A 23325-nucleotide genomic window follows, 5' to 3' on the forward strand; every position below is an offset into this window, starting at 1 on the left:
AAATTAATGGTGCTAATTAGTCATGCCCATCAATTTCAATGGATCTACTCTGAGTATGACTAACATTGGATACAACTCATTGTGCAGACAGGCGGAGTCCTCCAAACCCTAGGCGACCCCCGAGTGGATTAATGACACACGACAACGTGCTATGGGATTAAAATTGGCCACAACTTTATTAAGATTCAGATGTAGGGAGACCTTGCCTCAGGCATTGGGCATTTATCCTTCCCAGCCCCCAGCTTGGGAAACTGCAGGGTTATCCAGAATGTGTGGGGATTGGGCTAGCTCTGGAAAACATATGTTCAAGCATATGCTCAGGCTTGCTAGAGAGGTTAAAAGCAACAAAAAGGGCTTTTATGGGTATGTCCGTAGCAAAAGGAAGAACAATGAAACAGTGGGGTCACTTAGAGGAGAAGATGGTGAAATGCGAACAGGAGATAGAGAAAGGGCAGAACTCCTCAATGCCTTCTTTGCCTCGGTCTTCTCCAAAAAAGAAAACAATGCCCAACCTGAAGAATATGGAGCAGATGATTCAGCAGGGGAAACACAGCCCAGAATAAGTAAGGAGGCAATACAAGAATACTTGGCTAGTTTAGATGTATTCAAGTCTCCAGGGCCAGATGAACTACATCCAAGAGTATTAAAAGAACTGGCAGAGGTGATTTCAGAACCACTGGCAGTAATCTTTGAGAATTCCTGGAGAACAGGCGAAGTGCCAGCAGACTGGAGGAGGGCAAATGTTGTCCCTATTTTCAAAAAGGGGGAAAGAGAAGACCCAAACAATTACCGCCCAGTCAGCCTGACATCAATACCAGGAAAGATTCTAGAGCAGATCATTAAGCAAACGGTCTGTGAGCACCTAGAAAGGAACGCTGTGATCACTAAAAGTCAGCATGGGTTTCTGAAAAATAAGTCATGTCAGACCAATCTGATCTCATTTTTTGACAGAATTACAAGCCTGGTAGATGAAGGGAATGCTGTGGATGCAGCCTATCTTGATTTCAGCAAGGCCTTTGACAAGGTGCCCCATGATGTTCTTGTAAAGAAGCTGGTAAAAGGTGGGCTAGACAAGGCTACCATTCAGTGGATTTGTAACTGGCTGACTGACCGAACACAAAGGGTACTCATTAACGGCTCCTCTTCATCCTGGAGAGAAGTGACTAGTGGGGTGCCACAGGGTTCCGTCTTGGGCCCAGTCTTATTCAACATCTTTATCAATGACTTGGATGATGGGCTTGAGAGCAATGCCCAGCTCAACAGGCCAATAGTTGAGGATGATGGGCCTTGGAGTCCAAAAATATCTAGAGTGCAGCACATTGGCTACCTTTACTCCGAATGGTCTAAGATCAGATAATTCAGAGGATAGTCCGGGCTCATAAGGACCTACTCAGGCCTCCAGAGTCCCTTTTCTCTGCTCTGTCATTAGCAGAATTTAGGTTCACCAATACCAGGGATAGGGTCTTATTAGCAGTGGCTCCACAGCTGTGGAATTCTCTCCCCTATCAGCTTAACATCAAGCCACATGGCATTTAAGTATGGAATTAAGCATAAGAACCTAAGAAGAGCTTTGCTGGGTTATTGTAAGGTCCTCGGTTAGTTGCTCATGAGTAACCAGGCAAAACTCCCAACTTTTCCTTTAGTAATTTTATTGTGCATACTATGTACAGTGCAGAGCTAATAAGTTCATGTCTGTATCAAGCGTCGGCAGAATCCGGGAATGGCCCCTTCCGGTTCTGACCCCAACAAAAGAGTTTCAGTATACGAAAACCCAGCCCCCCAACTTTTTGTTTCACCCCCGACGCCTTTGGAGTGACGGGAGCTGCGTGCCTCCTTCATTGCCCCTTGGGCTAGGGGAGTGTAGGGTCTCTCCAGCATCCTCAGAGCCTCTACCCTCCATTCCCTGAAACCCATGCCCCTCCCCGCTGGAAACCTTACTGCTCCCTCCGCTGCCAGAGGAGGAGGTGCTGCTGGACAGGTGGGACCGGGGCTCTCTAGCATCCCGAGAGCCCTTCCACCACCTTGCGCTGCGCCAGAGACAGTTCCCTGACAGTTATGTTATCCAGTTCAGCTCACAAGCAGGACCTGAGCACAACAGCACTCTCCCCACTTGGTATTCCCAACAACTGGTTTTCAGAAGGGCATACTGGAGGAAACACAGGAATTATGATTAGATAGTCATTGTTAAGTGTATCCTCTATGGATTTGTCAGCAAAGCTGTTTCTGGACTGATCTTACATTAGGTCCATATACATTTTTGCTGCTGCATTTTAACGTTAAAATATGGTTCCTTTTATTTCTTTGTAAATTGCCTTGGAAGAGTTTCTGTTCTTAAAGGCAGGGCATAAACAAATACTGGTAAACACAGCATTTAGGGATGGCCATTTTGGATATTTATTTTCTTTGTGACTCTGTCATATGCGGAAAGCAGATACAAAGGCTGAAAGAAATGGGCACCGTCCTTAGGAAATGCTTTCTGGAAAGCCAGCTGGCCTCTCCTCGGCCCTTATCTAGGATCTTGCCTTTCGTGAGCATAAAATATCTGGCCTAGGACTAGGAGATGATTAGGCCTTGGGTCCTGCTTCTGCAGAGGAGGCAGGCAGGTGGTTCAGAGGGCTTATCTCTCTTTGTCATTTGAAGAATGGACTTAATTTGAAAACAAGGGAGAAAAAGACGGCGCTTCAGAGGTGCTGACAGTTTCCCCTTTAGGTCCCGAGAGCTTTGCTCAACCACCTGCAAAGACCCCTCCCCCCAAAATGATCTTGATAGTGAAATGTTCCAAAACAGAGCTTATTTGTTCATTCAAACATGTATCAGTCCTTTGATTTTATCATCATCATCATCATCATCATCATCATCATCATCATCATCATCACTGCAAGGTTGTAGCTATCCAATTTAACCTGCTGGGTAGAAAATTCTATTATATATTTGCCCTGGGAAATGCAGGAAGCTGCTTAATGCTACTTGTGCATCCACTCAGCATTGGGAACTCTGATTGGCAGCTGCTCTTCAAGAGTTTCAAGTCAAGATACAGTGGTACCTCTAGTTGCGGACTTAATCTGTTTCGGGGTGCCGTTCGCACCCCGAAAAGTCCACAACTAGAGCGCCTCTTCCACACATGTGCGCGGCGTGATCGAGCGCTTCTGCGCATGCATGAAGTGCGCAGATTGCTTTTGCGTATGCGCGGGCAGTGAACCCAGAAGTAAACACTTCCGGGATTGCCGCGTTTGTAAGCTGAAAGTCCGTAAGAAGAGCAGAACGCAACACAAGGTATGACTGTACCCTTTCCCTTAAACTGGATCCTATTGCAATCTGGAGACGCTGGGGGTTGAATTTGGGACCTTCTGCAGGCAAACCAGATGCTCTGTCACTGAGCTGCATGAGCAGCTGCAGTGTTCTCATTGTGTTTACTTAATTTATTGCATTAATATCCTACTTTTCGTCCATTAGGGAACCTAAGGTGGCCTACATGTCTTAGGCAGTTTCCCATCCAGGTATAAGACCTGCTTAACTTCATCAGTTTACCCCAGGACTAGGGGTGTGTGTGGAGAAAATAAATTTTGTTTGCCTATAAAAACCATAAAATTGTAGGGTTAGAAGGGACCCCAAGGGTAATCTAGTCCAACCTTGTGCAATGCAGTAATGAACTTACCCAGTTTCACTTTCCAAAACAATACATGGACCAAAACACACCCATCCTTTGAAACTGGCAACTCTATGAATTTCACAGTGCAGTTATCCAACTGTGTCATGGGTTGCACTCAATTTTAGTCCTAGTCAGAGTAGGCGCATTGAAATTGATGAGCATGATCAGCTTGGGCCCATTCATTTCATTGGATCTGCTTTGAGTAGAAGTTAGTTGTTGGCATCCCGAGCCATACAATAAAATAATGCACACACTAGGGTAAAGTGTGCATAAAAATGCATATAATTTTAAAAACACCATACTGAAATGCATTGCTACCAGGGGAATTTGCTTTACAAAAATTGCTTTGTGTACTGGGCAGAATTGCATGTAGACATGTATATATGAGGGGAAATTAGCTGCTGAATTTTTGTAAGGACATAAAAAAAATGGAAGCCCATCTGGAAATGTGTTGAACTGAACTTAAGAGCAAAAAAATGAGAAATGGAGAAATGAAATTAACAGGTTCAACCAATCAAACTTCTCCGGAAATATATTTAATTTCAGTGAACTGGATTGTTAGCCCTTCAGACTGATCTTTCATCCTGGATGTTCCTTCTCATCTCTAGGCATTTGAATAAACAACATAAAACAACAACCCTGTTCTTGTATCAAGTTCAGCAGGGACTTTCTAATGATGGTTCAAGTTCTCTTCTGATTCAAGACCAAATAAAGTTTGAACTCCTGGCTATGATCTCCTTTCAAGGCATCACCCCAAGCCTATAGCATTAAAATGCTGGAGGCTTTCCCCTTTTCATTGCCTTGAGTTTTAATCAATGGACAGGAGAGGAGGTGTGTATAGTGTTGATTTTTATTTAATTTTTAAACTGCTGAAAAACAGCAGCAGAGGAAATGGTCTTGAAGGATGAGCCCCACAATATCTGCAGCCAAAAATGCTCTGTGCATACTGTTTTCTTGCGGTGTGGCAATGCCAGGGAATGGCAGGTCTTCAAGGTGTATGTGGCAGAGGCGGTGGGGGAGGGAGCAGAGGCTGATCTAGTCCTGCGAGGCAGGAGGCAGGGCTTAAGAGTCACTCTGAGCAGCTGAAGACAGGGCAGGAGGTGCCAGGCTCATCAGAAATGGAGGAAGAGTGGGCCGGGCCAGTAGAACCCCTTCCACCCCTTTCCCTGCTGTGTCCAAGGACCAGGAGGGAATGAAAAAGCAGTCACAGCAGCAGCTTCTGTGTTGGAGAAGTCCCCGTGCAGGAGAAGTTGCTTGCATGTGCCCCATCAGGCGAGGGCACTTAAGTCTGGGTGGAGGTGTAGTTGTACTGTTGCTCAGGGCCGTCTTAAGAATATCCGGCACTGTGGTGCAAAGATCCCTCCTGGCGTTGCCGGCGACGTGCCCAGCTTTGCAGGGCTGGAGGAGGCGGGCAGCGGCTGGAGGGCAGCTCCTCTGGCGAAGAAGAGGCGGAGGCTGGACCTGGCAGCTCCCGGCTCAGCTGGCCACTTCATGCCATGGTGGCCACAGCAGGCAGGGGATCCAGGCATGGCGCTGCTTTGGTGTGGCATGGCGAGGGCGGCGCCGCATCCAGCCTCCGCCTCTTCCCTGGCGCCCTCCAGAACTTGGTGCCCTGCGCCACTAGCCTCTATGGGTAAGACGCCCCTGCTGTTGTTGCAACTGTCCAACTTGGAGGAGAGGCCTGGAGAGGAGATGCTAGGTACTTACTTGCCAGAAGTGTGTGTGTGTCTTCTGTAAGCACGTGCTTTGTCAATAGACTTAAACTACTGTCCGTATGTCCTCCTTAGGTTGGGTGTGCTCAGCCCTTTCAAGGAAATGTCCCCATTCAGGTGGGCTCATTCCACCGTCTGGTTGTTGAGATGTATCCCTTACAACTAATGGAAGAAAAAAGGACTAGGTGAGAGAGATATGAAAGCAGCACTTAAGCCGACCCAGCAGGGAAACCTTTGAGAGAACTCTTTTCAGACGTTTTCTTGGCATTGCGTCACTGGCAGGAGCAGAGCTGTTCTGTCAATTCCAGCCAGTTTGGCGTGCAGCCGTTGTTTTATGTGGAATGACTTTGCAGGGAGGCAATGAGAATAAAAGCAAAATTCACTGCGGCCAATGGCTGGCCTATTCCTCAGGATGATGTGCTCCAAACACTTTAGCAAAAGAGGGTCTGCCCATGCTAGCGGTCTCTCCGGCACTATAGATTTGGCCAGAATCCCAAGGACTCTGCAGCTGGAGCCATGATGCTAAAGGGGCTCTGGGTTTTTGTTTCTTAGGGCCTTTGTGTCAATGAGTGTGCACCAACATGCGTGCGTACTACTAGAGCAGGGTGTGTGTGTGTGTCAGTTTTTGTTTTCTCTTATTTTTTTCCATTTTACCAGTTCTCCCACATTTCCATGTCTGTGACTTTCTTCTTCTTCTTCTTCTTCTTCTTCTTCTTCTTCTTCTTCTTCTTCTTCTTCTTCTTCTTTTTAAAAAATGTTCTCCAAGCATCTTCATGTGAATTTCTTCTAGTATGCACTCTTTTGTATGCAATTGTGCCTCATACACACATTTCCCCAAAGCAATTCGCCCTAATAGAATGCATTTCTGTATGCTGTTTTCACGAATATATGCACACCGTACCCTGTGTGCATACCTTTTTGTACACATTTCTTGGTTGGCGAAGCAGTTGCAAAATTTGGAGAAGTGCGAATTTCAAAGGGTGGCCTGCATGTTGTTTCGGAAAGTGCAAATTCGGTAATATGTTCTTTTTAAATGAGAACTGAATCAAGTATCTCTCTGATCCCTACTGGAGAGGACGAACACCCACTGACAAAATAGCTTCATTTGATTTTACAAGAAAGGGGGGAAAAGGAACAATTTGACTACTCCGCGTAAAGCAGTTCTTTGTATTCTTCTCTCCCTCCCTGTTAACTTCAGAAGGGTTCACAGAATGTAACTTGCAATGGGAGTAGTGGTCATGATCAGAATTGTGGCGGCTTTTTATATATACCAAGAAATGGGACAGACGCAATTTTCTATCAGCTTCCGAAATGACTGGTATCCAGGGGCGACTGCTTGAAATAGAGGCACTTTGGAGCTGGAATGAGTCCCATACTGCTCTGTAAGCCTTGGCACACATTTACTGCCCAGCAATGGACATTTCTCCTGTCCCTCAGCATCTGTATTACAGCCAGGCTGATGCCATAATTTCACTTCCGTTGGTTTCTCTTTATATAAAGAAAGCAGGAAAGGAATGTGAAGGATTAAGAGCATTGTGGAGTGGCTGCAAAATAAGAAACAGAAAGGTAAACACACCTGGAAGGATGACTGGGGCAGGAAGCTGAAAAACTGGAATCCATTTAGAAAACTGTGAGGGTTTCTCTGGGTTTGAATGAGAATGCCATGTGGTGCCTTCACTACACACATTGCTGACAGTGTGGTGTAGAAGTGGCATCAGGGGTAGCCAATGCAGTGCCTTTCAGATGTTAGGGGCTGCCAGTAGTGTAGTGGCAAATTCAGAAGTACAGGGTCTAATAATAATAATAATAATAATAATAATAATAATAATAATAATAATAATTTATTTATACCCCGCCCATCTGGCTGAGTTTCCCCAGCCACTCTGGGCGGCTTCCAACAGAATGTTAAAATACAACAATCTTAAACATTAAAAGCTTCCCTAAACAGGGCTGCTTTCAGATGTCTCCTAAAAGTCTGGTAGTTGTTTTTCTCTTTGACATCTGGTGGGAGGGTGTTTCACAGGGCGGGTGCCACTACCGAGAAGGCCCTCTTCCTGATTCCCTGTAACTTGGCTTCTCGCAGCGAGGGAACCACCAGAAGGCCCTTAGAGCTGGACCTCAGTGTCCGGGTTGAATGATGGGGGTGGAGACTCTCCTTCAGGTCTACTGGACCGAGGCTGTTTAGGGCTTTAAAGGTCAGCACCAACACTTTGAATTGTGCTCGGAAATGTACTGGGAGCCAATGTAGGTCTTTCAAGACCGGTGTTATGTGGTCTCGGCGGCTGCTCCCAGTCACCAGTCTAGCTGCCGCATTCTGGATTAGTTGTAGTTTCTGGGTCACCTTCAAAGGTAGCCCCACATAGAGCGCATTGCAGTAATCCAAGCGAGAGATAACCAGAGCATGCACCACTCTGGCGAGAAGTCCGCAGGCAGGTAGGGTCTCAGCCTGTGTACCAGATGGAGCTGGTAGACAGCTGCCCTGGACACAGAATTAACCTGTGCCTCCATGGAGAGCTGTGAGCCCAGAATGACTCCCAGGCTGCGCACCTGGTCCTTCAGGGGCACAGTTACCCCATTCAGGACCAGGGAGTCCCCCACACCTGCCCGCCTCCTGTCCCCCCAAAACAGTACTTTTGTCTTGTCAGGATTCAACCTCAATCTTTTAGCCGCCATCCATCCTCCAACTGCCTCCAGACACTCACACAGGACCTTCACCGCCTTCACTGGTTCTGATTTAAAAGAGAGATAGAGCTCTGATGATAGCCACAGCCACGCCCCTTTTAAGACAATAAATTAATATAATTATAAACAAACAAACAAACAAACAAACAAATAGATGCATTGCAACAATACAGGTGAAACTCGAAAAATTAGAATATGATGGAAAGGTTCATTTCTTTCAGTAATTCAACTTAAAAGGTGAAACTAATATATGAGATAGACTCATGACATGCAAAGCGAGATATGTCAAGCCTTTATTTGTTATTATTGTGATGATTATGGCGTACATCTGATGACAACCCCAAATTAACAATTTCAACTTTGGGGTTTTCATCAGCTGTAAGCCATAATCATCACAATTATAACTAAGACTTGACATATCTCACTTCGCATGTCATGAGTCTATCTCATATATTAAACTCCAGTAGCTAATGAAAACAATTGCTTACATAAATGGACTTTCCCACAATATTCTAATTTTTTGAATTTCACCTGTAAGTGCAGATCTGGCCTTTCAGCTGGATCTACAATTTTATTTATATGTACATGGGGAAAAGTTTTTGAGTGCTCCAATATCTTCCTTCAATGTGACTTGAATCGTGTTTTCCACGAACAAAACTTGCACACCATTCTCTTGAAATGGAAACACCTTGTATTTTTGTTGTTCCTAAATTCTTGGCTTTTGAGTGTACAGTAGCAAAAAATTCTTGGCTTTTGAGTGTACAGTAGCTCGCCCCTCGCCTCAACTGGAAATAGTAAAGCGTGCGCCAAGCAAGGTTAGCTAGCGCCAGCTTTGCTGCTTGGGCTCCGAAGAGAAGCCTTCCACCTGCAGCGCAGCTGGATGGAAAGAAGCAAAGCTGGGCTGCGGGTGTAAGGGAGGGGCGACGGGGTTCTCTTGGTCCGCTGATGCCCCTCCCTGGCTCGCCTCCGCTCCATAGTGACATATGTGTCATACATAGCGACGTTGCACATGCGCGCTACGGAGTGACTCCGCCCCCGGGTTTGCTGCACCGGGTGGCGAAGTGGCTTCCTACACCCCTGTTGGGTGGTCATGAGGATAAAATGGGGGTGGGACATCGGGGAGAAGTAGAACCATGTACAGCACTCCAAGCAGCTTGGAGGGAGGGATTTAAATGCAGGACATAAACACAAATTCTGTAGCTGAATGTGGGGACATTTGGGGCAGATAAAAGAAAGTACTTTTTCACATAGCAAGCACATTGTTAAACTATTGAACTTGGTACCACAGGAGGCAGTGATGGCCACCAGCTTGGATGGCTTTGAAAGCAGGTTGAACACATTCATGGACAATAAGGCTGTCACCACTACTTGCCACAATTGCTGTGCTCCACCTCCACAGTCAGAGGCAGTAATGCTTTTGAATACCTGTTGCTGGAAAACACAGGGGGGCAGAGTGCTGCTATGCTCAGGTCCTGCTTGCTGGTTTCCCACAGGCATCTGGTCGGCCCCTGTGGGAGCAACTACTGGATTCGTTGACCATTGGCCTGATCCAGTGAGGTTCTTCTTATGCTTTTATGTTCTTAAATAGCCATGATGTGATACAATAATTTCATGATCATTGGGTATTCCTGGCACCAGTCCCTGGTGTATCATGCTCCCATTTTGCTTTGTGCAGAATTTGGGGGATCTCTTTCATTATTTTATGTTCTTGTTAATTGAACCCACAAAGGTGCATTCTAGCATTCTTTCTATCCCTCCAAATAATAAACATTACTGAACCTTAGTGAAAAGCCGAAAAGCCTAAAAGGAAGTGGGAATTGTTGCAGTTTGCATGTTTGTCTGACATCAGCAATAGAAATCATTCAAGCAAATATGACTGGTATTTGTTCACATTGTTGCTGGGTTGTTTTTAAGTCCACAAACAATACATAATGGATGGCTTCTTTTGTACACTGATTTGACATTTCCTTTACGTTGGAATGACTGTGTTATGTAAATAGTTATGTAACTTACATAAGGCATGTAACGAGACCAATAATGTAGCAATTGGCAGGAACTGAACTGCAGCAGAACGGAAGCAGGGCTAATTCTGATTAATACAAGTCAGGATAGAAATGGTTGCCTTCTTACACCCCTACTGAACCTATTTGAGTTGCAGCAGCAATTTTGTACTGAACACAAGCATATCCATTGTGAGATTAAACAACTCAGTGATTCTATGCTGTTTTCATTTTAAATGAGCCTAGTCCACAGGCAGGAGGCATAATTGGGCACCAGAGCCAAAGCTGTCAGGGAGCACCTTCCTCTTAGGCTTGCCCAGGGACCCCACACCTGCTTTAGCATATCTTTCTTGTTGGTGAGCCATTTACTTTCAGGTGTACAAGTGTGTTATCTCATTGGGGATTCATTCCAAAATAGCCCTCCTCCCTGCCTGAATTGTTATGATTCAGGATTCTCTCCCCTCACTCTACAACAGTAGTGGGGAACTTCAGGCCTGAGTGTCAAATACAGGCCTCCAACCATCTCGATTTGACCCTCAGGACCTGCCCTATGCCACAGCCCTCACTGGCCCCTCCTTTGCAGCTTCCTTTATTGTTTTTGCCTGTAAGGAATGTGTCCTTGAACTCTGATCATGCCTCTTGCTTGCCAGGTTGGAGGACAAAGGGGTGTGTGAGCATACGTAGGAACCAGACAACTGCGCAAAGATGAAATTTACATTCATTGCTCTGCCCACTTTTGCATCCAGGACTGCCATGTGGGTCCCAGAAGGCTGCCCAGAGTGGAATGTGGTCCTTGATCTCAAAAGCACCCCTGCATCCTTGGTCTACATCTTCATTTTGTCTCGTGTGTAGACCAGGGACTCAGCTACATTCAAGAAGATAAAGCGCTTTATACTGTGACACCAGATGGCACTGTTGAGTCCCGTTTTTCACCAATGGGATTTCCCTGTATGAAGTTTACAATGCATTTAACTGAATTGCATTTTTGATGTGTCTAGATCCAGCCCAGGTCTATTTTCAACCCCTTTCTCAAGCAATGCATTGCTCAAGTTGAGTGTGGTTCATACCACAATATACTATTTGCTGGGTGTATTATTATTCTCATGCTCCGTAGCTGAATCAGACACTTAGCCAGAGATTCTTCTGGGGCTTAAAAAGGGAGGCTTGCTCCATTTGTTCCAAACTTGGCATGTGAGAGGTAGAGAGGATGGAAGCTATGAGCCTTGTCTTGCCACCCTTTGCCCTGCGACTCTACCTGATCCTAGAATCTGCCTTGACAAACCAGGCTTTTGTGCAGTTGTGCCCATCTCATTCCGCACCTTTGCTCTTTTTGCAAGAAGCAGAGGATGGTGCGAAGCAAGCTGAGTGTGGCTGTTAATTCATACATCAAAGGATCCCTAAAAGCTTTCCCACTCCAAGAAGAAAACACAGAAGAAGCTGGGGGTTTGGGGTGGGCCAGGGAGATGAGTAGGGCGGGGTAAGGGCGGGGTGGCTGGGCAGAAAATAAAAACCACAGAGAAAAAGAGCAGGACGATACTCAAGGACGAGCCAACACAATTAAGATAAATAGCCGGAAAAGGGAAAAGGCTGATGGGATCTGTGCTGCTGCCGCCACCGACTCTGCTCGATGCATGTTAACACCTCATAACAGCCACCCACTGACAAAAAAGGGAACAAACTTTAAAGAAGATATCAAAGGAGGGCATTAAAAAGAGAGAGAGAGATTCTCCCAATAGGAAACAGACGCTGCATCCTGCTTACATCCCGGGTGGGGCACGGTGGAGCTTCTTGAACCCAGATGACAAAAGGCTAAAGCAGGATGTCGGTTGACTCGAGGCGCTTCTGGTTGCAATGTTTGACCGTGAGATGTGTAAACATCCCAAATCCCCAGGGACAAAGCAGGTCAAGAATGTGGTACCCAGGGGGGGGCGGGGGGGGGGGGCGGGGAGTCCATAAGCTCCAGATGCTTGAATGCACAGCTTATAGCTAGGCCTGCACTTCTCAGGCGCATGCAGCTTTGTTGCTATGTCTGTGCAGTTCTCAAACTGGGGGTGGAGGCACCCCCTGGTGTGTGTGTGTGTGTGTGTGTGTGTGTGTGTGTGTGTGTGTGTGTGTGTGTAAGGCTAGCAATAGATTCCAGGGAAGAACAGGACCCTGAGCAGGGCTGGCCCTACCATATGGCAGAGTGAGGCCAGTGCTTCAGGCGGCAGATGCTGGAGGGCAGCATTCCTCTCTCTTCGAAGACAAAAATGTGTGTGGTACATGGGCTACCCCATACCACATCAACTAGCCTGCTGTCCTCATGTGCTCTGGAAGACATCCTGTCACCAGTGAGATTCAATGGCTAGTCTAGTTGGCTTCTGCATGAGGAATGGGAGGGCACCATTTGTAGTTTATCTCACTGAGTCAAGGCTCAGAGTATCTCCCTGACCCACAGGAAGTCCCAGGTTCAGTTTCTGGCATCCCCAGGTAGGCCTAGGAGAGATCTCTGTCTGAAAGCCTGGAGAGCCATTGGCCATTTCCAGTTAGTGTAGGCAGCACCAGTTGCATAAAGTACACTGAACTGGATGGACTAATGGTCTGACTCAGTATAAGGCAGCTTCCTATGTTCCTAGGAGGAATCCATATTAAATAGAATTATACATGGAATTTGGTGGTTTCAACTCAATCATTGCCCATAATGGTCCACCTTCTGCATCCAGCACCTGCTTAATGCCACACATATATTGCATTTTTTTACTATTATATAAAAACACTGACTAATCATATCAAATAAAATAAGTGTATTATATGGGGAGAATGTATAAAACAGTAAACTCTGATCCTGGGGTTGATATAGTACCTCCTATCAGATTATCTACATAGCAAAAATTTACACACACACTAGATTGACAGTACAATCCCTTTAAATATTGAAGGCAGATGTAAGTGCACAAAATCTCTTGGGCTAAACATATACAGTGGACGCTTGGGTTGCGAACACGATCTGTGTGGGAGGCACGTTTGCAACCCGCACCGATGCGTCTGCACATGTGTGTGACGCAATTCGGCGCTTCTGCACAAAGCACAATTCAGTGTTTCTGCACATGTGCGAGTGCCAAAACCCGGAAGTAACCTGTTCCGGTACTTTCGGGTTCGGCATGTTCGTATCCTGTAAACACGAAACCCGCAGCAAGCGCAATCTGAGGTATGACTGTACTTAATATTGCACACATAGAAATTGAAGTCTGCTTAACTGAGGGATTCCAGAACTTGAACCAGGAATCTTATTGATCATGAGCTAGAATGTCAGCATGAGAGCTATTTGGAGCTGTGTCTGTCCATGGCCACCCAGTTTTTTGTTCAGATTACTGATACCAGGGCAACTCAAGGAAATGTACACAAATGTGCTTATTAGGCGATCATATGTATAAAATGCATGTCTTAGTGAAAATAACATGTAAAATGCATTATTTGGGGAAATTGCTTAAAATGCTGTGTATATCAGGTACAATTGCATACAAAGATACTTTAGGAGAAATTTCTGCACTAAATTGCTGGTAGATTTTTTTTCCAGAAATGTGTATATTAGGCAGTAACAATGTGCATTTTTTTAAACAATGTGCATCTTAAGAGGAAATTTGCACTATAGCACTAATGAAATTTGCAAAGTGATGCAGAAATATAGAATAATTGAGCTTAACACCAGAAAAAAAGAAACAGAGGAAAACTGAAATTGATAGATTTGTCTTAGTTCTGTTAAGTAATGTAAAAACTGGATTTAATGGTCTTATGCCCTCCCTCTTCTTTAGCTGGCATAATGTGTATGACTTTGCAAACTTCAAAATAGAGGAAGCCATTGTTTTCAGTGTAACTAGTAACAAAACAGATAGTCACGGGGACAAAAAATTTACAGAGACAAAGTGAAAAAAAGCCGTGAAAATCTCTAGAACGGGTAGTTATAGGAAAAATACAATAACTTAACGTTAAATTGCTTAACGCAAAAAATATAAAGCCTTAATAAGGACTTAGATAAGGATTTTCCTGAACGAAAATAAACCTAGAAAATAAACCTGATGGGTTGCCGGCTAAAAAATCCCGTTTCACCGAGACTATCAGTTTCCTCAAAGAAAATTAGACTTGAAAGAAGGTATAGGAACCTAAGTAACAGGAGCCCAAAGACAAAGGTTTGAGAACCTCAGTTGTAAAAAATTCAAATACTGCAAACCCAGGAGAGGTTTGAAAACCTAAGTAGTAAGAACCCCAAAAGGGGCAAAGATCAAATCTAAGCTATACTAGCTTTTATTAAGAAAGACTCAAAACTTGGGCTATAGAAATTATCATGATATGGATGCTGCTAAAGGTCGGCAAAGACTGTCCTTTAGCAGCATCCACATCATGAGAATTTCTCCTGAGTTTGGCCAATGCCTCCTACAAAGACCCCTTTAATGGGGAAACCTGGTATCGCTGCCCCATATAGGAAGATGACTAAAGGATTCCGCCCAAGGCCTGAAACCACCAAAGTTGTGACGTTTTGCTACAGGAAAGGCAAAACCTGCCAATGCAGAGAAATTCCTTTCCGGCCCTTCAACAGCGGCCTTGACATAGCAGCGCCTGTGTACCTGTGAAGAAGAGGTTAACCTGCAAAATAAGCGTTAATTGAGGGAGTGGAGGGTGGGAGAAGCTCTGGAGCGCGACTGCCGCTTCCCAGTTAAAAAGTAGAGAGCGAGGGGAAGGAATCCCTTACATCAGGGCTGTCAGGTCGATTGTGGAACCTCCCCCCCAAAAAAAGCTCAACAACTCTGGTCAATACAATGGGCAGATCACTGCCAGTTTTTTTTATAGTGTTTGTAGATCGCAGTTTCTTGGAAGTTGGACAGTCCTGCCTTGCATTTTTTAAAATGATAAGAATGTGAGCTGTTTGCACTCTCCCCCCTCCCCCCCTCAATTGCAAGAGCGCTAAGAAACTCCATCAGGGGTTTGTGCCCAATCCCAGCTCACTTGCCATCCAGCAAATTTTCCCCCTACCAGCAAGCAGGCACTGGTTATGAGCAGAAGCTGGATGACCTGTGGAAGGCTTTCACTGTGCAACTAACAAGAAAAGCAAACCCCTGGCAGGGGGTGGTGCCGCAGACCCCCTGGGTGTATTCCACAGACCCCCAGGGGTCGCCAGAGCCCTAACTGGGAACCACTGATATAAAGCATAATAATAGAATAATAATAATAATAATAATAATAATAATAATAATAATAATAATATAATCATGATAACAGTCCCCCCCCCTGCATGTTTAACAGGCCCATAGATGTTGTGAACTGTCCTGAGATCTACAGTTATAGGGCAGGTATACAAATCTAATAAGATAAGGAAATGAATAAGTTTTAAATGACCGGGTAAAGTTGAATGTTTTTGCCTGGCGCCTAAAGACATGTAATGGTGCTGCCAGGCAAGCCTCTCTGGGGAGAATATTCCACTGATGGGGAGCCGCCGCCACCACCGAAACGGCTCGTTCTTGGGTTGCCACCCTCTGAACCTCTTGGGATAGGGAGACATAGAAAGGCCTTGGATGACAAGCACAGCAGTCCGGGTCGGTTTGTATGGAGAAATGCAGTCCTTGAGGTTCTGAGTCGTGCAAGGTTTTAAAAGAGGATTCAATGAATTTACTGTGTCAACGGCTCCTAACCCTGGGGGCTTGTGCTAGCTCCACTGCCTGAAAACCAGTTGCTGGAAACCACAAGAGGGGAGAGTGCTGTTGCTCTCAGGTCCCACTTTGTGGCTTCTCAGCAAGGCATCTGCCTGGACACTGGGGACAGGATGCTGGCCAAGATCTTCAGACTTGGGTCCCCAGATATTGTTGAGCTACAACTCCCATTGCCCCTAGGCAGCTTAGCTAATGGGGTGATAGGGAGTTGTAATCCAAGTACATTTAGGGGCCCACGGTCAAATAACAATGGTGGAGACTAATTGTGAGCGAGGTGGACCAGTGGCGACTGCGTAAAACACATTCCCTGCTTGCCTAGCATGTTACTCTTCCATGGGGAAATGTGACAGGAGCGCTCCTTTGCATAGCATGGTTATTGATTATCATCATCATTGATTTATTAATTGCCTTTAAAACCACTGTCTGAAGGCGATTTACACATAATAAATAATAACCGCAATAAATAACTGTAATTTTAAAAAAGAGTTAAAAACTGCAAATGCATTTAAAACAAGACTAGAATCTGAACAAAAAAGGCACTCGTGGTAAAGGCCCATATTACCTAACTGGGCAGGAAAGCCTTTCAGAACAAAAATATATTCGTTTTATTCCTGGAAAGTGCAGATAGTGAGTTCCTGTAGTATCTTGACAGGAATGCTATCCCACAGAGCAGGGGCAGCCACAGAGAAAGCCCTGCTCTAAGTTTCTGTAGTGAGAGATTCTTATATTTTTGGAACTTGCAGGAGAAACTCTCCAGCAGACCACAGTGATCTACTGGGTGTATAAAGGATAAGTACCGTAACCTGATCCTGCGCTGATGGTTAGTATTAAGTAGTGGGTGGACATAGCAGACGACACAGTGATTCTCTAAGCAGCTCTCCTTATTCTCAGGCTGGAACAGAACTGAACTGAAGGACTGAGCCAGCCTGCTTATATAGTACTCAGTAACATGCAACAGTAACAACTCTCTCTAGCTACCCAATCCGTGAATGGCACTCTTCATTTGCACGTGGACCTGAGTGAGAACTGCAGTCACGGTGGGCAGAGTGAAACTATATACACAACACCCCTAGTGGCCTAGGGTGAGAACTTCAACGCATAACAGTTAGGCCACCAAGAGCTATAGCATTGGGGTAGGGTGTCCAGGGAGCATCAGCCTCTGTGTATGCAGGCTCTGGATTGGACAGGCCTTGAATCTAAATACTATAAACGCTGTACTATATTTTGCTGGTGAAGAGGGCAGACCCTTCTTTCAGTCTCAGCAATGTGGCCCTGAACTGGATATCGGTCCAACTCTTACCTGCCAAATCCACAAGCCAAAAATGCCAAAGATGATCCAAGTAGAAAAATACAGCCGGGGCCGGGGGGGGGGGGGGGAGCTGCTTCTCCACAACCTCTTTATGATACAGCTATAGACTTATTTTTATTGTTCCTTATAAAATATACATAGCTTTTTATTGAATTGCCTGCTGTCGAAATCTGCAAGAATTTTATTGCTTTTTACTGTCCTGGAGAGGAATGAAAACAGCACTTTCCATGTAATTCTGTAAGAAACCAAGACAGTAAATCTAATTTTGCCCAATGTAGGATCGATGATGAAAAATCATACAATGAACGGGAAATTAGTGATATCAGTGACAAGGGGGTTGGGAATATGTTACACGGACACTAAGCTTCTTTATGTTTGGGATCTTTACACTGAGATGATTTCAAAATTGGAGGGGTTTGTCCTTCAGTTTCAGGGAAAAAACCACATATAGAAAATGTACAGAATTCATACAGAAAATGCAGGAGGGAATGTAGCTCAGGGATAGGAATACATTTCTTACATACAGAAGGTCCTCAGCATCTCCAGGTAAATGGATGCTATGGAGCAGGGTTTGGAAGGAGCTCCTAAATAGACAGCACCCTGAACAAACTAAACAATTATTTGGATTGAAATCAACAAGCATGAGTAACTTGTCAATTAATTTAATTTGGTCTCCTCTGAGTAGGAATTTTGTTGTTGTTTAGTCGTGTCCGACTCTTTGTGACCCCATGGACCAGAGCACACCAGGCACTCCTGTCTTCCACTGCCTCCCACAGTTTGGCCAGACTCATGCCAGTCGCTTCGAGAACACTGTCCAACCATCTCGTCCTCTGTCGTCCCCTTCTCCTTGTGCCCTCCATCTTTCCCAACATCAGGGTCTTTTCCAGGGAGTCTTCTCTTCTCTGAGTAGGAATACCATTGGATAAAATCCATTGATAAGAAATGATGACAGTTACTCAAAGAAGAAGTTAACACAGTGGCCTGTAACGTAATGGGAAATTGTTTATAATTTTTTGGTTGGGTAGCATACATCATTTTATTTAAAGGGTGAGCCGAAGCAACTGCCTGCACTTTTCTCCCTTTATCTGATCAAAGAGCCAGCAATGGCAGCAGCCCCCCCCCCCACCTCCAGATTTGGATCCAGCAGTTAAAGTTCCCCTAATTGCGTTTGCATGTTTCATATTACAGTCGTTTTGCTTCTCAAGGCTTCTGCCGGACAGTTCTAAAGCCGTGTATCTCTTGGCCAGATAAGCTCTTTATGAAAGGTACTTTTCAGTCTCCCCACCACCATCACACACACATATATAGACATGCACTGCTTTGCAAAGTTCAAACCTTAATGGGCTTTTTATGAAATGTAATTCAGAGATGAGTCAAGGTTTCCAGCATTACACGTTGCAGCCATTTTTCAGGTCATGGTCAGGTCTCTGCGAGGCCTACGGGCCTCTTTTGTTGGCAGGGGATGCAACCATCTTTCCTTTGCTTCTGTTCCAGCCTGGTTGATGTGTCCAAGGAAGGAGTCAATGTCTATGCATAAGACAGATGAGGGGGGGGGAGAGAGAAATCTCCTCCTGACCTGCATCTCTCTTCCATTTCTGCTCATCCTTCTCTCAGACTTCTTTCACACAGGCAAAGGTATGACTTCTTCCTGGCTTTCAATTCTCCTCCCTTTCTCGCAATTTCCATTTGGCCCTTTTGAAACTGAATCTTTGCCCCAAACCCTCACCTCACCGAGTTTCTAAATGGAACATTGAAGCAATAGGTTGCATCTAGTACAGTGGAGTCTACTCCTTTGGAGCAAATCGGGCATGGCCCCACCAAGTTCTGTGTGCCCCGCAGCCAGTCCTCATCCCCTGCCTTTTCACACAAGCCCTATAGGAAGGTGGAATTGCCTGCAGTTCCTTCCTCCTGCCTCCCCCTCCAATGCCCCTCGCACTGGCTGCCATTTCCCCTTATGATACCATACAAAGAAACATTATATCCAAAACTAGGATGCTGGGAGCCACTTTAGTTTAAAAAATAATAATAATGCTTTGAATGCGTTGTAAAATGCAACGCCAGATGGCGCCAGAGAGCAAATTAATTTTCTATGTGATTTTTACATAGCATTTTTCTTCTTCTTTTGTTATAACAATTTAATTTCTAACTTATTTATAGAGGTTTTTAAACACCCCCCCTTCTGAAGTCTGTTGTTGTAAAGCGTGTGTTCCTTTGACGTCCACTGGAGGGCGCTGTTTTTTGCACAAATTCACGGATTTACCTGGAAAAGGTGTGATGTTTTTGCAATCTAGGTACCTAAGAACCTTCCCATATGGCCAAGGAATGTCGTGTCCAAATTTGAAGGCAACTGGTGAAGTGAGAGAGCTCCTGTCTGAATGCTCCACTTGGGAAAATAAATACTGTAACTCAAAGGCCTGTATTCCCTGCACATAGAAAACTGAGCTTAAATGCTTCTTCATGATGTGCTACTTTTCTGTGCAGAGGGAAGGACCCCCCATCCCCCTTTGCAGACTATGGAATGCAGTACGTGAGGGAATGGGGTCTGAAAACCAGTGGGGAGGGTATGGAATGGAGTATTCTAGAAACAAAAGCATGGCTATTAATCTGCTGGTAGCTTCCCTGAATGGCTGAGGAACCCAACCAAATGGGCGAGGTATAAATAAATCACCACCATCATTTTATTATTATTAGAGAGGACTACCCCACTTTGCAACTATGCAAAACATTTGTTCTTAGTCCCACTTGTTACTTTCTTGTTTCAGAGATCAGTGATTAAGAAAGAGACACCTAATGATTTACTGAGGGACGTGGGTGGCGCTGTGGTCTAAACCACTGAGCCTAGGGTTTGCCGATCAGAAGGTTGGCGGTTCGAATCCCCGTGACAGGGTGAGCTCCCGTTGTTTGGTCCCAGCTCCTGCCCCCCTAGCAGTTCAAAAACACGTTGAAGCGACTTAGTCATGCTGGCCACATGACCCAGAAAAACTGTCTGTGGACAAACGTCGGCTCCCTCGGCCAGTAAAGCAAGATGAGCCCGCAACCCTAGAATCGTCTGCGACTGGACCTAACGGTCAGGGGTCTTTTTTAATGATTTACTGTATTAGTAAGTCTAGTTCAAGACTAGTTCAGAGACAACTATCAGTAATGGGTTGAAGAGCTCCGCATTCCCTCCAAAGAAAGGAAACATTTAAGAGAGAGATCACTTAAAAGTGATGGGCTGGAAGGTACCGTACATTAAGCCTCCAAACCACTCTCTCTGTGCTGGCCAGGGCTAATGTGGCCAAGACCAGTACCAGTATGAAGAAGGCTGCTTTCTCCTCCTCCGTTTCCTGCAGTCCATGAATCACCCAACCCCTAGTGGCCTGAAGTACAGAAATTCAGGAAGAGCTTTACTGTTTGTGCTGATCCGTACAAACTGAACATTGGCTTCTATTAAATAACTAAGCACATCGACCCTTTCCTTAAAAGTAAAATAAAAGAAATCTAGGTGATAATTATTTGTGCCTTCTCTTTCAAACAATTGGTGATAGGTACACTGGCAGGACCCCGGCCAGAAGTAACCCTTTCCAGCACACAAATGCAGCAACTGTCCACTGATTATCACACTTAATCATTCTCCTTGCACTGGAATCAATGACAGGGTGGTTAAAGGTCTATCTAGTTGGCTGTTCCTCCATTAATGAGTTTATAACAAAGCTGCCACCATAATGTTTTAGTGTTGCGTTCCCCTCCCTACACTTTTTATTTTATTTTATCGATTTCAATAAAAAGGGTAATTTGAAGACAGACTGGGGTGACATATTTGGGAAGATGATTGCACAACCGGGGGCAGGGGGAAAGTGGGCGCATAAAGGGCAAACACAGGGCACACAGAAGGAAAAATGAGGTTTGCAGCTCGTTTGTAATTTTTATGGAGCTTGTGTGTTTTGTAAGCTCAGCCCATAATAAGTAAAAGACATATTAAGGCCCAAGCACAGCCATATTTCCTGCAAAAGCAGAGTTGTGTGTCTGAACCAACTTTAATCAGTGAGCCAGTGTAGTGTAGGAATAGTGTGGGTCTTAGTCAAGGGGTGGCTTTAAAAGATTTGACAAAATCATGGAGAGGGCTGTCAATGGCTTCTAGCCATGATAGCTACGCTCTGCATTGAAGTTCCTGAATACCAGTTGTTGGAAGCCACAGGAGGGGAGAGGGCGCTTTTCTTTTCCTCCAGTCCTGCTCACAGGTTTCCCACAGGCATCCAGATGGCCACTGTGAAAATAGGGTGCTGGACTAGATGGGCCACTGCCCTGATCCAGCGGGATCTTCTTATATTCTTATAAGGCTTACACTGAAATCTTGACACAGTTTTGAAGAGTGCCCTGGGCCTGTCACTGCCTCTTGGTCAAATCTCCTTTCGAATGGTGGGAGACAAGTGTAACAACGATATTTTAAAATGTTTTGCAGTCTGGATGCAAACAAGGAATCAAGCTGATATGTGTCACCAAAAAGCCATTCCATCAGTACCCAAGTACCATAATGAATTTTACAGAATGGGGAACCAGGCCAGAGTAAACAGCTGTATAGGACCAAATAATTGTAGGACCACAAGGCTTCCCTGTGTCCCCTGAGCTTTGCTTTGATAACTGCAGAACCACCCTCTGACCACATGAAGTGCTGGTTCTTCAATGCAAGGGAGAGCCAATCAGCAGCCCCTTTCTCTGTCAACCTACTATGATGGCCTAGGGTAAGGTGCCCGGTTTCTCCCTGGTAGAGTTCACTGTGTTCTTTTGCACTCACTTCTCCTGTTACTGATTATTCACAAATTTGACTTTTATTTTTGGTATCTTTTTGCCATTAGGCATCTTGAAATCTCTTCCTTCTCTGTGTACAAAAGATTTACTCAGAGCAGGTGCCTGACAAATATTGCTGGACTCCAACTCCCATCATCCCTGACCATTGGCCATGCTGACTGGGGCTGATTGGAGTTGTAGTCTAACAATATATGGAGGGCACCACATTGGTTACACATGCCACAGAACAGCGGTTCCCAAACTTATTTGGCCTACCGCCCCCTTTTCAGAAAAAAATTACTCCGTGCCCCGCTGCAAGTCTACCTTCTGTCAACTGACTTGACCACTGATCAGTTATAACTTCCATTTTGTGTGTTTTTTGAAAATAAAACGTATCTGAAGAAGTGTGCATGCACACGAAAGCTCATACCAAGAACAAACTTAGTTGGTCTCTAAGGTGCTACTGGAAGGATTTTTTTTTATTTTTTATTTTTATTTTTTACTATGGCAGACCAACACGGCTACCTACCTGTAACTGGAAAATAAAGTAAGTACTGGTAAAAAGTGTGGCACTTACCGTGACAACTTCATGGTGAGTACTGCCACCTTTTTTTCCTAGAAGCAAAGCACTGATCACTATGACTTTAACTCTATGTTACATCAGTAAGCGTCATTACACAAAACAGATGAAACATGTACAAATGGTTTTTTCAAAACTGGATGAGAAGGTGGACTAGGCTCCAGGATTAAAAACCCATGAGGTAGACTGGAATGAAGCCTGTCGGCTCAGTCCAATCCACCTCAGGGGCAGGGCAGGGCTGGTGCCGCAGCCCGCCTGCCATTGGCCAAATAGGCAGACAAGCTGCAATCCACTCCCTGGGCCTAGGTGAAGCTGAAACCCCTTGCCTCCAGCCCGATCGCTGGGTCCAGGGGAGGCATTGTTGCTGTCCCACAGCAGCGCCCAATCTGGCAGTAAGCATCATTACAAAACAGGTGTAACATGTATGAACGGTTTTTCAAATTTTTATTCTCTTCTTTATGCTTCCACCGCCCCCTTATTTATATTCAATGCCCCCCAATTGCACCCAAGGCTACTGCTGTCCCCCTGGATTGCTCCAGCGTCCCCCAGGGGGTGGTATCACCCACTTTGGGAAACATTGGCATAGAAGAAAAGGCAAGTGTTATTTTGATTCCACAATGCTGCTCTATTTTTTATTGAAAAAAATAAAACATATTGATGCAAGAGTAGATATTTAAAATACAGAGCTTGGGAAAGTATTCTTGTCAGACATTGTGGTATGTGGCTCCTGGCCATTTGAGATTGTATCCTGAGCTCCTTAAAGTATTCTGGGCTTTTGGAAATACTAGCCTAAGCAGTTCTGAGTAATATTTCGGGAAAGTATTATATTGGCTTTAGCTACTATAAGTCTAGAATTAGTAACAAAACTCCAGTCAAGTACCTGATGAAAACAAGGCATTCTTAAAAGATGGGGGTATGTTTAAAAGCAACACACCCTGGGGCTGT

The sequence above is a fragment of the Lacerta agilis genome, chromosome Z, assembly GCF_009819535.1.
Source record: "Lacerta agilis isolate rLacAgi1 chromosome Z, rLacAgi1.pri, whole genome shotgun sequence".
NCBI lineage: Eukaryota > Metazoa > Chordata > Lepidosauria > Squamata > Lacertidae > Lacerta > Lacerta agilis.